This window comes from Lytechinus variegatus, chromosome 1, assembly GCF_018143015.1.
Source record: "Lytechinus variegatus isolate NC3 chromosome 1, Lvar_3.0, whole genome shotgun sequence".
In the NCBI taxonomy this organism is placed as follows: domain Eukaryota; kingdom Metazoa; phylum Echinodermata; class Echinoidea; order Temnopleuroida; family Toxopneustidae; genus Lytechinus; species Lytechinus variegatus.
The window spans coordinates 91429215-91439927 of record NC_054740.1 but is presented as its reverse complement, the minus strand read 5'-3'; positions in this window follow the sequence as shown (position 1 = coordinate 91439927).

Below are 10713 nucleotides of genomic sequence, written 5' to 3'. Positions count from 1 at the left end.
AGCCCCCGTCCTCGACCACAGCGTCTAGCTTTACACGTGTGAGGGCGAGACACAATGTCGCCATCGTGTGCCAAGGCCTATTGACGGGACTGACTGTAGAAGAAGTGTTAAGAGAGGAGAAGTAATCGTAAACACATTGTAAACAAGCATCTGTGTGTTTAACATTTCAGCTGATGCTTGAGTGAAAGTGAGAGAGATTGCGATAGAGAAACAAACAGAGAGATGTAATGATGTAGAAAGAGAGAGGGACAGAGATGGAAAGACAGGTAGAGAGAGAGGGGTAGAGGGAAAACTGGAGATTGAATACCATGGAGATATGATTGTGACTTGGATGGATTTATTCAAAGTGACTAGATGATGGAAAAGGGGGAGGAGGGAAATTCCCTTTCTTCTCCATGGGGTAGAGAGTACGCAAGCCTGATGAAAGTATTTTGAACTCTTTTTTAAGATACACTACATAATACAAGCAAACTTGATTAATAAACGTTTGTGTAGAAATCAAAGCATTTGGACAAAGGGCTGTATGGATAAAGAAAACTGAATTGAATATATTCATTGAAACTACTTAACCACCTCTATTACTCTAATGAGCAAATCTTTTTTGTTTTAGCTCATACTTTTTACAATTCTCCCTTTTGAGTCTGTTGTTTTCGTAACTCAAAATTTAAAAATAGGTTTTGATGGAACAAACATTTTATATTTGTATTTTTGAATTGTTTAGGAAAGCGACCAAAAGGAACTCAAAATTTCAAGCAGTAATTGTGCATCTGCAATTATCTCAACTTTGTAAAGGATGAAACTATTTTATCCTGTTACATGTACATGTATATTTCCACATGTACATGTATATTTCCATTCATGAAAAAGAGTGTTTATCATCTGGTATGTTTGTTTGAATGGAGTTGATGAGAGAAGACTGGGTAGAAATGTTAATAAAGACTGTTTAGGATAGATTGTAGAATGTTTGGATTATGTGAATTGAAATGTCATGACAGAATGGGATTAAGAGGATCAGTATTATTTACCATGCAAGATGATACACTTGGGTATGGGAGGGAAAGTTAAGTATGGGTGTATGAGATAAGAATGAGAGAAGAAAAGAGATGTAGAGAGATAGAGCGAATTTGGTACGGCATTCGGTCTTCTGAGCATTTACAATTAAAATAATGCCGGGCCTAGCCTGGGCTCAGCCTGGCTTACTTTCAGTGTAAACAGGGTTGACAAGATTGATTCGACAAGGAATCAAGGGGGGGGGGGGTGGAGGGTCATGGAAGAGAAATGGGAAATGAATGAAATACAGTATATGTTGGGATATAGATAGATAGATCAATAGGTAATATTCTCTCGCCTTCAATAATCTATCTTACCTGTCCAATATCAAGAAAACATGTATAGAATCCAGAAAAAATGAAGTATTTAAGTTATAGCTAGAGATATTGTTTGTTAGCAGTAATTAATAAATGAATTATGATGTATGTCTCTGTATGAATTTCCAACTTGTAGAAACTTTGTACAAAAGAATTTCTGGTACCAAAAATAGTATTATGTGTGAGAAAGAAATTCTTATTACATTTACAGGAAAAAAAAACAACACCCAAGATGTTTGCAGTATGTGTGAAAACTGACTTCATTAGAATATTAAAAAATTAGGAATGATTCAAATAGGGGGGGGGTTACATATGTATGTGTTTCATGCTTCTAGTTTATTTGTGCATTTTATAATTGAAGAGTGCTCTTTTATTGCATATTTTGTGCCTGTATCTTTAAAATTCATTGTACGAAGCGATGTTTCTTTGATATCAAATGACGATTCTTGGTTTCACGTTTCTGATCCTTGTAGACTTGGAGAGCCATGAGAAACAATATCGTGCAGCGGCGACGGCTGCAGCCTGCATTGACCCCTGAAGGCAGTCTGTGGTCATGTTCATACCAGGAGTATAATCACGTCCAAAATTGTATTCCCGGTCGTGCAGTTGAATATGCCTTGCAGGAGTTATTTAGATTAATTTTTTGTCATTATTATATATGAACTGGTAAAGTATTGTAAACTGGTATAGTTAAGCTAATGGCAAATTTCATTGAATTAGTTTTAAAAACGGATGCCAGTTTTCAGGCAAAAGCCTGAATTCAGGCTCTGGCAATTTATTTTCAGGCCATAGTTTTAGCATTTTTGTGTACAAAATATTGTATTCAAGGGGATTTTCAGGCCCTCTGATCAATTCCAACTAGCATCCCTATAAAAATCACTATGTGTAAGATTTATGTGTTACAGGGTTTTCATGGGCATTAAATTGTATTTGGAAGTGTATTGAATGCTCCTTCATAGGTTTCCTGGATTCCATGAGGTTATCCTCAGGTAAGGTATCTGGTGTATGGTTGAAGGGGTTTTTAATTAGATAGAAAAATCTTCATGGATGTGTTCACATGATCATTCCATCAGGTTTACTCTGTTCTTTTCAATTATTGTCAACAGACAAGTTAAAAAAATGTCATATTTCTTTTTTGGTTAAAGGTAAATGCTAGTTTTGGTAACGATATCAAAATGAGTTCATACAGAATCCTTTGAAATGACCACCAAAGTGTCTGTATAAATAAAATGCATGTGCTAAAGGATTCTGGAAGAAATTGTGTAATTGCTGAGAAATCAGCAAATAAGCACAGGATTCGGGTAGAGCGTCGGGCCCGACACTCTAAGCAATAATTATACGTTGTCCCACGTGCGCTTATCTGTGTTGGGGATCTTCGGTGTGAACATTTTTCAGCGTAGATTTCAAGATTTCACAAAGTTCAGTTAATGTAACTACCAGATCTAGATCCTCGATGATATACTGACAATTAAGCCTTGTTTTACAGACTTTCTCATGAAATCAGTGTTTACTGCAACTACTGGAATTTCTCTTTAAACCCATTTATCTTTTCTATAATAATAATAATAATGAAAATAATATGTATTTATATCGCACCATTTATCTAGAAATAATCTATTCCGAGGTGCATTGTTATTGTTATTACCCCAGCCTTAGCTAGAGCTTCCTTTCAGCACTCAGTGCATTTCAAGGAATTAGTCCTGCTGGGTACCCATTCATCTCACGTGGGTTGAGTACAGCACAATGTGGGTAAATTTCTTGCTGTGGGAAAACACTCCATGGCTGGGATTTGAACGCACATTCCTCTGATTGAGAGAGTTGTAACCATGGACCACGACGCCCCCATCTATCTTCTCTACATGGATTTTTAGTTAACAATTCCCTGTTCAACTTACCTGTCAATAGTGCAGTGGAATTTTTTAAAATTTTAATACATTCCTTAGCCTCTCTTTATCTTTTTTCTCATTTTCTTTTGTAGATTTTAAACCTTTATTTAAATGTTGAATAGTCATGCTTTTGTCTATATACTATTTCATTACATTGTCTTCATTTTGCTCTGAATAATGCCTTTGCTTACATGTTAGGACTGTCTTTTATCTATTTGCCTGTCAAAATCAATCTTTCTTTAGTGTCATTATTTCACAATTCAACTTTTGTTATTTCTATTTATACTTCTTTTAAAATCCTTTCTTTCTTGCCTCATCTCCCTATCAGATACGCCCACTTCTCCTGTCTCCGTAATTCATCTTGACATCTGACCATAATAGTGTTTTTCAACCAGATATAAGGCCCTTGCACTTTTGAATGTTCCTTTACTTGTCCAAATGAATTTCTTATTGTCACTTTTCACTCGGGTTTTTGAGCAGTGTGACAAGAATTCACATTGTAATCCCATACATCAGATATAATTCCATCATATGCTTCTTATATTCTTCTTGTATATGTCTCGGTATCAGATCAATGCTTTAGTCCCAATTGTAACTTTTCTTGTCAGGAGAGAGACAGCATACTTCCTGCCAAACATTCTTCCCCCCTTAATCTCCCCCCCCCCCCCGCTCTCTCTCTCTTTACTTTTTTTCCATAAAAAATTTACATTTCTTTTCTCTCACATATCTTTCCCTAGATATTTTTTTTGCTTCTGGAGCTGTACCTGTTCAGTAATATGTTTTCAGTGTTTGTGAATTGAATTTTTCGTCTTAATGATGGCGTGTATATTTTATATGTGCACTTACTAGAGATTTAATTACAGTACATATAGGTTAAGTTTGTCATAAAATAGACAGGTGATATTTTAACTGAACAAAATTTTCAGCTTATTTACTGCAGGATATCAGATGTTTGTTACTTGAGAGTAGAATTGATACAAGCAGAAACTCTATCTTTGTTTATATCACTTTATATTTCAACACTGTTCTCATAAGCTTAATTTCCCCGGGGTAAAAGTTCTGAACCTGTAGTGATTTACTAAATATTTTTCCTCTTCAGCTTTTTCTTTCTGTCTGTCTGTCTGTCTGTCTCTCTCTCTGTAACTCCCTCTCTGTCTCTCTCTCTCTCCTTTCCTCTCTTTTTAATCAGTTTTTCATCACATCTACAATGTACCAACACGAAGCTCCATTGATTCTTCTTGTCACAACGCTCAAACACACACGGTGATGATATAAATAGGTCTCCTTTCTCACTGAATCTCACTCTCTCTCTGCAATCCGGTCGAGCTAGAGCACGGCTCACATCCTCCGTGCCTGGCTACATCCGTTTAACTTCCCTCCTCTCTCTCTCTTTCCTCTTCTCTTTATTCTTCCTCCAAATGTATATGCTCTCGACCGGCAGAGGATGCCCAGTGTTAAACGCCATGTTATCGTGGGCCTGGAAAAGTAAATATTGTACACATGGAGCCTGATATTGTAAAAACTTTGAATGGAGGATTGCATTGGCATACCTGTGGAATACTATAGCTATCAAATATTTGTTATTGGATGTTTGATCGATACTATTCATGAATCCGGTCTCACTTTCATCAACGAGTACTTTAAATGATTGAATTGTGTACAATATCTTGACCTTGAATGGAAAACCATATATGTGGATAATCTACAAGGATTGTTATATTGGAATCTTACTTTCTATCGTGATTGGTTCAGAAGTAAATTTGGTCTACTATGGCACTGAGGCGTACCTTTAAGGTAAGTAAATTTCTAACTCGATCATATATGTGGTCCTGAATTTCTATTTCTTGGTTTTAATTCGACGAACAAGAGTAATAGATTTCCTTGCCGTCATTTTCATGAAAATGGCAAAAATGAAGGGTCAACAATTTGCTGTTCATCAGTTGCGAACGATACTAGATACTTTTTACAGGTCATTGTAAGGACCAGGAGGACAGAAGAAACGTTTTTTGTATACTCTTTTCTTTGAAGTACGTACCCTATGGTTGTAGATTATTTGCTTCAAACTGCAAGTATTTTACAATAATGTCTTGGTAAGATATGAAGTAAGTACTTCTTCAGTACTGAAAAGAAAATAGTGAGGCTTATGGTAATAGAGAAAAAAATAAGAGAGAGAGAGCAAGAAAGAGGAAGAGAGACAGTGACAGAGTGAGAAAGAGAGAGGGAGATTTTGGATTTTGCATAATGATGGTCAATTAACAATTACTGTAAGAAAGGTTTTATTGGGAGCTAGTTTTGTGAATGGCTAGTTGATTCTAATACTAGTTATGGACAATTAATATACAACAGAATGTATGCATTTACAGGTAGATCCTTAGTTTGAAGTCCATTGACACTTCTCCGCCTCTCCATCACCTCCTATCGTAAAACATAAATATTGTATCGGACAACCTCTTTAATAGCTGATCAGAAAGGTCAAATGCATCCTTTAATCCATCAATAATTGATGTCTTACCTTTTGAGCTTGACTAATGGCATGTTTGCGTACCTGACATCAAAGATGCTTGCTGCCAAGCGAGCGTTTAGAGAGTTAGACACTGGTGGCATTAGGGATCAATTGAAGGAAAATGTTTCTCCTTGCAGTAGATCAGCTGGCAGGGTTTCAAGGTCATTAAGTTGAGATTTGTCAAGAGTGAAGGAGACAGGATTTAATGGAAGATCACATGGGGGATGGTAGGTTGGGTAAAGATTGGACTAAGTGGTAAAAGGGGAGAGAAATTGGAGGAATGTTGGAGGGGGAAAGGGGTTGAATAGAGAGAAGAGAGATAAGGAAGGGAGGGGGCAGTATTCTTAATAGGTTGAGGGGAGAGGACCAAGTTCTGTTTATCCAGGAGTAACAAACACTATTCTATGTCCTGATGTGAGAATATTAGTTTTTTTTCAGAAAAACTTAGCTCAGTACTCTATCTGGGAGGAAAGTCCCAATGTTTGATATTAAGGTGAATAGTTTTGACAACATTTCTGATGCAATTGACATCCCATATTTATCATAAACGTTTGTCTTTAAAATTAAATGATTGTTCTCCACAAAATGATAAGACAAACAAAGTGTATTTCATGCTCATGTTGCTTGATTGAAGAGGTTCCCATGATAAAAAAATGTTTTTTGTCATCAACTTTACTTCTATTTGAATGATGCCATGGTTCAGATTAGCTTGAATGTTTCAGATCGTCAGGCCGTGTTGTATTGTGTATATTTGTACATAAGAAATCTTGAATCCTAAAACTGTTCCTAAGTTCTCTAATCTAGCTCACATAATTATATCCCCTAACTTCTAATTATGAGTAAAGAGTGAAGACACATATTTCAACAAATTTATGATATCTATATAAGATATGAAGTAACTGAAATTAGATTTCAAAAAAAGGAATGATTTTCCAAGTAAAAGAGAGTGAGAGGATGGAGAGCAAGGGGGAGAAGGGAGAGAGAAAGAAAGAATGAATGAAAGAGAGAGGGGGTCAGAAGATAAAGAACAGTAAAGTCCTTTAAAAGACAAGTCCACCCCAACAAAAAGTTGATTTGAAAAAAGGAGAAAAATCCAACAAACAAAACACTAAAAATTTCATCAAAATCGGATGCAAAATAAGAGAGTTATGACATTTTAAATTTGTGGTTAATAAAAAAAAACAGTTATATGCACATCCTTGTCAGTATGCAAATGAGGAGACTGATGACATCACCCACTCACTATTTCTTTTGTATTTTATTATATGAAATATTCTCATTTTCTCCTCCTTGTCAAGTGAAACAAAGTTTTATTTCTCCCTGAACATGTGGAATTACCATTTAACAGTTTATGGTAAAGTTATATATAAGTTGATCCTTATTGTCAAATGTGTAAAAATTGAAATGTTGTATTATTCAAACAATTAAAAAAACAAGAAATAGTGAGTGATGGACATCATGGAGTCTCTCATTTGCATATCGCTGAGTTGTGCATTTAACTGTTTTGTGAAAAATAAGCGAAACTTGAAAATATTACTTTCTTATTTTACATCGCTTCAAATCAACAATTTTCTTGAGTGGACTTGACCTTTAAAGGAAGCTGTGCAGAGGCTGTTCAAAAGAATTTGTTTTTAGATGCAACTGTTAATGAGAATCTTGAATGGAGGTATTGTAATCAATTTTGTGTAGTACTTCACACACCATAATGAGGTATTGTCATGCAGTAATAAATCATTTCCCCTTCCATAATTTGGTTCCAAAATCAAATCAGCAACTCTTCATGCCGAGCGATTGTTAAGGAATCCACAGCAGCACTCTATGCTGCTGCAATGTAGGAGACAGAAGTCTTGCTGGATGTTTACAGATTGAATTAGTGGTCAATTTCAGGGGGATTGCTGCCCCCTTCAGCGTGTTGCAAAGTTTGATACCGTAGCTTGCAGGCTCTTTCCTCTGTTTCTCTTTTAAACACTGCAGAACTAATTTCTTGCGTAAGTAGGCACATCAATCATGCGTTGTATAGTTCGTATTCAGGCTGATAAACCCCTTTTCTGAGTTTTCTGCTATTTCTAAAAACAATTTCATCTTTTCTGTTCTGTCTGATAGGCTCTGTTTTTCATCTTTGATCCTTGGAAGCAATTCATTTGTCATTGAATATAAACAATTCATATAACTGCAAAGAGCAACTGAAAAAGGAAATATTTTAGTATTTTATGCTAAATATTTGTCTTAGCTCTGTCACTTATATTCCGTTAGTATAGAGACATACCTACTTGATTATAAATCCAAGTATTAAAAAGGGGAAAATCATCCTTTGATGATTTTTTTTATTTTATATATATATATATATATATATATATATATATATATAAATGTGTAAAGTTATACATGTACAACAGTTTTTGGCAACTCTTTTTTATTTAAATATTGTAAGGAAATGGATGAAGAGAACAATGGTAGGCGTAGCTTAAATCAAGGTTCCCCAGAGCTATCTACCCTTTTTAGGTAGATAGCTCTGGGGAACCTTGATTTAAGCTACGCCTACCATTGTTCTCTTCATCCATTTCCTTATATATATATATATATATATATATATATACATATATACATATATATACATACATATTTCAAAGAAAAAAAAAGATGGAGAAAATAGTCAATATGACTTGAAAGATAAAAGAGTATTGATTTTTGCAACAATTTCAAAATTATTCAGATGTCCTTGTTTGAACTCAACTATTAAAGGTTAAAACTAATACATCATCCTGTTGAAATGCTTTATCCCATCTTATTACTTCACTCATGTGTAGAAATCCAATTCCTTTGTGTCACTGGGCAGTGAAATTCTTATTGATTTTTGACCAGTGTAAAAATTAAAACTCAGAGAGGAATGACCTCTTTCCAACCAAGAGACCGAAAGGATGGATGCACCTATCCTCTTTAAATTCCTTCACAATTTCTACGTAATGAGCTGAATTTGACCCAATTGTGAAGCGGAAGAAACAACGCGGCTTATCCCCTTTATACATCAATGATGTTAAACTTTAATTAAAGAATTAGAATTGTGTATGAGCTTATAATGCTCGGCCCTGTGCTGCACTTTTATCGGTTGGGGATGATGCTGTACTGTAGCAAACTTGCTTATAGTGGTTTTTTTATTGAGTTGAATTGAAGGTCATGGATTCATTATTTCTTGGGTTTAGGATGAATGTGTGCTTAGTTTTGATGAATAAAATTATGTTTTTTAAGTGTCATGTTTATGGCATTGATATTGTGATATAGGTGATGATGACTACAATGATGATAGTGATGGAGAGGGGTATGATGATAATCTATTATTTACCCAGTGTAGCTACTTTTGGTTCATCTTCTCTACCAGCGGGCCCCTGCATAACATAATGTTGTTATTACCCTTCCCCAATCTAAATGCTGAGCGCCTAACAAGAAGGCAGAAGGTCCCCTTTTTAAGTTACATATATATAGCACTTCATAACGTTGGTTTCTGTTAGCGTTTTACATTGTAATTCTCATTACCCTGGTCATGTAAAATTCATCACTGTTCCACTCATATAGTGCACCATCTCCAACTCCATAGGGAGCCCCCTATTGCCAGGCAACCGTTTACGGTGCACATGTGCCAATCAAATCAAATCCTACCAGGTACCAATTTAACACCTGGGTAGAGAGTGACAAATGTGGATAAGTGCTTTGCCAAAGGACGCTGGGTGGGATTTGAACCCCCGATCCTTGGTTTAAGAGTCAAGTTTGACTGAACCACTACACCACAACACCTCCACATGAAGTCTCACCTCCACATATAAAGTGGTATGACTCAACCAGGAATTGAACCCAAGACCTCCCATTCATGAGGCAGGCTCCATACCACTGAGCCACCATGATGATAATGAAGAAGAAAATGATGGTGGTGATACTGGTGATGGTGAAGATGATGTAGGAGAAGAAGATAATGATGAAGATGATGATGATGGTTGTTTTATTTAAGTTATGAACAATATTCCCTATTAGGATTACAAGGATTTTTATCTTGTAGGATGAAATAATAGATACCAGCTGATAGATGATACATTTTCTTTTACAGTGTTCAATTGAATTGATTAAATTTGAAATGTGATAATTGAGCTTTAAGGCATTGGTCACTAACTGTGTTGTGATAGAAGTGCATTCTATACAGCATGGCTTTTGAAATAGATTCAAATGATCAACTAACGATTGCATGAGATTATAATGTTTCCAGGTGCGTTCTTCAGAATGAATTGATAAGTATCGACGATGGTTGTTTGTAAACTGGCCAGGTACGTTCAGCTCAACAAGGACATCCAGCAATTAATCTAACGGTCGTGGAAAGGAGCTGACATTTACCGTTGTGGAGATAAAGGATTTATTGGGTGGAAGGAAATTGAATAAAAATCCAAAATGATAACGGCCATCGCTCAATTTAGGAGAGCTTTTTCGTTTGTTTGAGTATTAGGAAGAACTATGGGAGTTTGTGAGAAGGTGGGGGGGGGGGGATATGGAATGAAGGGTGACAAATGGTGCTATAAATAAATGGTTTGTATCTAGATAATATAAGTACATTGATTTTAAGCTGTTGAAAGACAGGAGACATGTATACAAAATAGAATTATAATAATTTTGTGAAGAAATCACAACACAATAATGAACAATATTCGGCCTAATTGTAGTTGGAAAAGATAAGGTAATCTAATTACATGGACAGTTTTCATACCTGTTTGAGTGTATTGTACTATAATTTTTTTTACAAAGGATAATGTCAAATCATTTTTATATTTACAGATTGTTTATACTGGTTTGCCTTCAACATTGTTGTAAAAGAAAGGAGGCTTCAAAGTGAACTATTAGCTCCTCCTGAGGATTTCAAACAAATTTGCCCTGCGTGGTGATGCTAGATTTCACAGTAACCCCCTTTCCCCTATATACC